Source organism: Podarcis pityusensis, assembly GCF_964106645.2.
Source record: "Podarcis pityusensis genome assembly, chromosome: 13".
Lineage (NCBI taxonomy): Eukaryota > Metazoa > Chordata > Lepidosauria > Squamata > Lacertidae > Podarcis > Podarcis pityusensis.
The window spans coordinates 5,194,413-5,201,205 of NC_138038.1; the positions used below are offsets into that span (position 1 = coordinate 5,194,413).

Here is a 6,793-nt window from a genome sequence, read left to right on the forward strand (position 1 = left end):
AAGAGGAGGACCAAGGGGTTAAGCCAAAGGCTCCACAAGAAGCAGCTTTTGAAAGAGACGGAGGGAGATGGGGCCACTTGGCTCTTCTGGGATGTAACTCAGATTTAACCAATTTACAGTTAAATGTGTAACAGATTGAGTCATCACTTGTAAATATGACCTCAGTACCGGCTCTGTCAGTCCATCTCTGCTTCATTAGTTTTGGAGAGAGCCGGCGCTAATCACTGTCTGTGGCCCAGTTTTGCCTTCCATTCCTAGTGCAATATAATTTTCTGCTAGTCCATTACGAATCTGCTCCCCTTTCTGTCCTTCCATCTCATTTCAAAGTCAAAATTTAATTGAAACGAGACAAGGCCGGCATTAGGAGATTCTATTAATAGTTTACAAAATGTCATTTTTATGGCAGAAGTGTGGCCCACTTCAAATACTCAAAGGGAGTGAAATGACTGTTTAAGGCATTTCTTCTTCTTCTTTCATGGTTATTTGTTTAAGACGGTGCCAGCAGATGACATTTTCTGGCTTGCTGCCTTACAGATTCATTTTACAATTAGTCTGATGCATTTACTGTGCCCAGAGAAATCATTTTATGGGGCGACTAATAAATATAAATAAATAAATGCCAGTTTGAGTAAGGCTTGAATCTGTTAATGCTTTACTTCCTTTTCTTCAGCCATATGTTTGTAGAGTATTATTCAATATTTTCTGCAATCTTATTGCCAGTATTTCCTTTCCGTTGTATAAGAATGTCCTACACACACCCTTCTGAATGCTAAATTCTGTATTCAGGGTTATTTGAAGGGCTCATATTTTCTCAACAGGTTGTTATTTACCAGAAGTGTCCGCTGTTCTGAAGTATGCAGCTCATTTTACTGCCTCAGAACGCTACCATCTCATTTTGATGCACATGTAGACCAGGCCTTAAAGACATTGATATGAAAGGACAGAGATTTGGCCAATACAATCCCAAATGGGCTCTAAGGAGACGAGGTTGCAATTAGTGTCAAAGGAAGATCAAGAAGACAATTGCATCCACTGGGCTTGCTGATAGGAAGGTCAGCGGTTTGAATCCCTGCGACAGGGTGAGCTCCCGTTGTTCGGTCCCTGCTCCTGCCCACCTAGCAGTTCAAAAGCACGTCAAAGTGTAAGTAGATAAATAGGTACCCCTCCGGCGGGAAGGTAAGCGGTGTTTCCGTGCGCTGCTCTGGTTCGCCAGAAGTGGCTTAGTCATGCTGGCCACATGACCCGGAAAAACTGTCTGCGGACAAACATTGGCTCCCTCGGCCAGTAAAGCGAGATGAACGCCACAACCCCAGAGTCGTTCACAACTGGACTTAACTGTCAGGGGTCCTTTACCTTTACGTTTTTACTGCTGAATTGGGATCTTTCTTTTTATCTTTCTCCCTTGCTATTTATAATTAGCATTTTGTATTAGCCATTGAGCACCATAAATGTGCATACTAATCTTTTTTTTTTAAGTAACAACAAAAAGACAGATTCCTGCTTCACAGAAGCTTACAATCTAAAATTTGATGCAGGGGATGCAATGGTAAAAAGAAGGGTAAACAGTGAAAGAACAGTAACGTGAGATGAGTGCCACAACCCCAGAGTCGTCCGCAACTGGACCTAACGGTCAGGGGTCCCTTTACCTTTACCTATTTCTGGCAATGGTGAATGCTACCAGGATAAATGTTGTTCAGCTTTAAGAGGCAAAGAAAAGGAAACCAGCAAACAGTTTTCTAAAGGGACCCTGAGGGATTTACGGATGCCAAGGCAACAGTTATGGGTAAGCAAGTATAAGATCTACTAATGAGGATGTCTTTAAATTAAACTTGAATAAGGAAAAGGTGGTTGTGAGTATAACTCTGTGTACAATGAATCATTGCTCATTGACCCCGGTACAGTATACAAACTAAAACCGTGAAGGAAAGGTATAGATCATCTTGCTCCTTGAACACCATTAAGCCATTCTATGCTAACTGGCATTTCATTACAAATTGACAAAGCTGGTATTAATTCAGATTACATTGCATTTTGCTTGTGTGACAATAGCAGCTGTTGGGACTCAGGGCGGGAGTTAAATCTTGGAGACATTTCAACAGCGCCCCTCCCAGGGACTGGTCCTTGAAGCTCAGGGGTGCTTTTTATCAGCTTTGGTGGATAAATGAATGGCAGGCCTTGCTCAAGGACTGGAGCTTTTCCATAGTAATGGATGCACCGGTGATCCTGGACGACTGCAATGCTCTCTGGATAGGACGCCTGGAGACAAACTCTGTGGCCTGGCTATTAAACAGAGCTGCAGAGATCACTTCGCTTTAGTGTGGGTTTAGCTGCCCTGCCTGCCAATTAACACCTAGCTGCACATTATGTGAAAAATAGCCACTTGTAAGCCAAGCTCTGAATACTGAGAATTCTGAATCTCCCCTGGAAACAGGCAGAGAAAGCTGAATGAGATCTTGGACCCACTGCCTACATTTCTTTCTGCTCTGTCTTTCCTTTGCCTCTCCTTAGCAGCTAAATAGTCCTTCTCCTCCCACATTGAAAACTGGTTAATGTTAGATAGCCTGACTCTGCTGATTGAGAGATGAAGGTGATAATAAATAAAGGTAAAGGTAAAGGTAAAGGGACCCCTGACCATTAGGTGCAGTCGTGACCGACTCTGGGGTTGTGGCGCTCATCTCGCTTTATTGGCCGAGGGAGCCGGCGTACAGCTTCCGGGTCATGTGGCCAGCATGACAAAGCTGCTTCTGGCGAACCAGAGCAGTGCACGGAAACACCGTTTATCTTCCTGCCAGAGCAGTACCCATTTATCTACTTGCACTTTGACGTGCTTTCGAACTGCTAGGTTGGCAGGAGCTGGGACCGAGCAATGGGAGCTCACCCCATTACGGGGATTCGAGCCGCCGACCTTCTGATCTGCAAGTCCTAGGCTCTGTGGTTTAACCCACAGCGTCATAGTGGATGGCAAAAGGCTGCCAACAAATCCAGTTCTCTCCATCCTTTGCTGCATATCTCTAAAGATCACTACTTTTCACACAATACTTTAACAGGATGAGCATAATGTGAAGCCAAAATCTCGGCTTCTGAGCCCAACTAAGAGTGCTGATCATTACTTTAAAGCTGTATTCAAATTAGGCCCTGAATATCAACACATCCCTCCATACCTTTCCTCCCCAGGCTCTTAAATCCAGGGTTCGTACCCTGCTCCATTTGGAGATGATTTGGAGACACGCAGCCATGCTAGACTATCTCAGTGGTGGCCCCTATGTTGCGCAGCGGTCTCCCAAAAGAGGCATACTCCTTTTCAGTCGAGTCATCTCTAAACCTAACTTACCTTAAAAGGATAAAATGGCATCATGTCACCAAAATGCACATTCCACTCCACCCCCGGCTTGAAGATACAAAATTTGTCAGCTTTACAGAGTTCATTTTTAATACAGTGGTACCTCGGGTTAAGTACTTAATTCGTTCCGGAGGTCTGTTCTTAACCTGAAACTGTTCTTAACCTGAAGCACCACTTTAGCTAATGGGGCCTCCTGCTGCCTCCGCGCCGCCGGAGCACGATTTCTGTTCTTATCCTGAAGCAAAGTTCTTAACCCAAGGTAATATTTCTGGGTTAGCAGAGTCTGTAACCTGAAGTGTATGTAACCCAAGGTACCACTGTATGAGGTGATCTTCAGGACCCCATATGTTCTTCTTCATCCTAGATATTAATCCAAGCTGGAGAACAAGTCCTTCTTCTTGCCTGCCCCCCATATCCACCCACATGCCCATATCTGTGCTCCTTCGTCCACCCCCCTTTTTTGCTGTTTCAGCAGTGATGGTCTCCAACTCCCATCTGATGCCTGATACACTGCTATGGCTGGATGCCAGGAGCCCTGGGAGATGTAACTTCCCAGCAGCTAGCATTTCTGCAGCCCCTGGAAAACTACACTTCCTAGTAGTCCTGGTACCTGGCCTGCAGGCACCTGGAGAGAGGAGAGGACCTCCCTCCCTCCACTCTATCAGAATTACTTGGGAGATTATAATGCAGGCATAGGCAAACTCGGCCCTCCAGATGTTTTGGGACTACAACTCCCATCATCCCTAGCTAACAGGACCAGTGGTCAGGGGTGATGGGAGTTGTAGTCCCAAAACATCTGGAGGGCTGAGTTTGCCTGTGCCTGGCCTAGATAGCTGTGAGTGCTGAACTGGTCTGCTCCCAGTAGGCTACACCACCATCAGGCCAAGGTGTAGGTTTACCAAGGTGTGGGTTTTCAGAAAAGCACCATTTGTTCTGGCTGATCAAAACGTCTCGAAGGCTGCTGAACGCCAGTAGTGGCCTTGCCGCTACTCTTTCCTCTGTGTCCAGGAGAGCTGTTCAAAACAAAGGGCTGCTTGTTGTAGACTCTAGACTAACTCCCAATAGGTGGAGCCACCTGTTTCTGACTAATTCCAAGCCAAACAACCTACTTCCTGGAGCCCTCCGTTTGGGAAAAGAGGAAGAATGTGACTCAGAACTTGGAGGGGAAACCAGATGGTGAGAAGGAAGGGGCATGCCTGCGTGACTAGCCCTGTGCTGGTTTTCTGAGTGGCTCTTTCCTGTCACAGGCGCTGCATGAGTTTTTCCCTTAGCTATCTGTCCACATATAGCCAAACATCTGAGAGACAGTTGAGAATGCGCCCCTGCCCATTCTCCCATAGAGTGTGCCAGCTGCCCAAAGCTGGCACATTTAAAGGATAATGTTGACAGAATAATTAAAAGTGCTTACTATTATTATTATTATTAGCTATATTATAGAAAAATGTGTGTAAATAAAAGATGAATCATTACTAAACAGGTGCACACCATGAATGTCAGATTTGCTTGATCCGAGTGCTCATTCTGAATCCATCCTCCCTTATGCATTGCATTAGTTGCTCTTGGAAAATACCGAATTCTGTTTCTGCTCTTCTGCCACCTCTTTGCTCAGGAAGGTATCATCATCTGTATTATGCCCTAGTGTTTTACAGGTGCAATTCAAGGTGTTGTTTTTTAACCAATAAAGCCCACACCAGCCTAAGCCCAGAATAACTCAAGTGTTTGTTTTCTTTCCTTTGTACTACACAATCATTGAGAACAACTGAAAAGACGTTCCTGAATGTACTGCTGAGGCACCAGATTCAAACAGCAAGGGGCCAAAGAGATGCTTTGTGGTTAACTACCTGGAAGCTGTCTGCGGACAAACGCCGGCTCCCTTGGCCTATAGACTGAGATGAGCACCGCAACCCCAGTCGTTCACAACTGGACCTAATGGTCAGGGGTACCATATTTTTTGCTCTATAGGACGCACTTCCCCCCCACCAAAAATGAAGGGGAAATGTGTGTGCGTCCTATGGAGCGAATGCAGGCTTCAGGCAGCTATCCACAAGCCTTCTGAGCGCGACGGGAGTTCCCGCTGGGCTCCGAAGGCTTGCAGATAGCTGCCTGCAGCCTGAAGCCCAGTGAGCGCAGCGCCAACTCCCGCTGTGCTTCCCGGGTTTCAGGCAGCTATCTGCAAGCTTTCGGGCTCCGAAGGCTTGCGGATAGCAGCCTGTTCTGGGGTCGGGGGAAGCTCGGGCTTCCCCTGTCCCCAGGCCCTGCAAGCTCTGGGAGCGGTGGCGAGGTTGGGCGCAATCTTGCCACCGCTCCTGGACCTGTTCTGGGGGCTGGGGTCGGGAGAAGCTCGGGCTTCCCGTCCCCAGCCCCACAAGCTCCGGGAGCGGCGAAGGTGCGCGCAATCTTGCCGCCGCTCCTGGATCTGTCCTGGGGGCTGGGGTGGGGAAAATAAAATTATTTTTCTTTATTTCCCCCCCTAAAAACTAGGTGCGCCCTATGGTCCGGTGCGCCCTATGGAGTGAAAAATACGGTACCTTTACCTTTTTACCCAAAGTTATGGAATTCTCTTCCTCTAGAAATCTGTCGCACTGCACAAGCTTGCATATTTTCTGAAAGAGCTGTTGAACTTCTATCGTTTGCTGGTATTCAGTGTCCAGGAAAAATGTAAGTTTATGGCAGTTTTATTTAACCAGATCTTCTCTGGGTGTGTTTTTGTCTGTGTGATTCTTAAATGTCACTATCCTCTCATAACTCTTGTAAAGCCTCTGACTCGAAAGTGAAGTTTTTATTTTCATAGACACGTCATAATTTGCATTATATCAAAAGCCTGGAATGGAATACGGATGTCTCTGCCCCCCTCTCTGTCTCTGCTTTGATATTTCAGACCTCCTTTCTGTGATGATTTTGTTCTGTGGTTGATTTTGCGCTTTTATAAAAGCAAATAAAAGTAAAAGAAAGTGGAAGTTAACTCCATAATAAGGGTCTGCTCCTCTAAATCAGATTTATGCAAGGTTGTTGCTAACTCTCCAAGAGATTTGAAGTGTTAAAAAGGGTTGGTCCAAAAGCAAAGAAAGGAAGTAACTTTTCGTTTGAGTACTGCAGTACTCTTTCTGATGCAGGGGGGGAAAGTGAAAGAAATTGCTAACGTACCCTCTTCGTATGGAACCGTATAATTTTCCAACCACAAGCCAGGCTGGCAGAACATAATTATACATCTGCTTTCGTTTACCAGCTTACTAGCAGAAAGACTTCGCAATTCTATACACATCTACTGAGAAGTAAGCCCATCATGTTCAATGCAGCTTACTCCTAAGTAACTGCATGTAAGATTGCTGCCTTAACATCCCCCAACCAATTGTATGTACATAGTACTTCTTTAGGTAGTTTTCCTATTGGCCACTGCCTTCAGAGATGTAAGACAGCAGCATATCTCATGAAAAATATAGGTCACGTCAAGAC

At 45.8% G+C, this 6,793-nt stretch overlaps 1 long non-coding RNA gene across 1 annotated transcript in view; it reads left to right on the forward strand.

Annotated features, from left to right (window-relative positions):
- Positions 1-6,793, forward strand: part of LOC308460620 — a 428,649-nt gene that overhangs the window by 62,182 nt on the left and 359,674 nt on the right. The gene's annotated exons all lie outside the window — the stretch shown is intronic.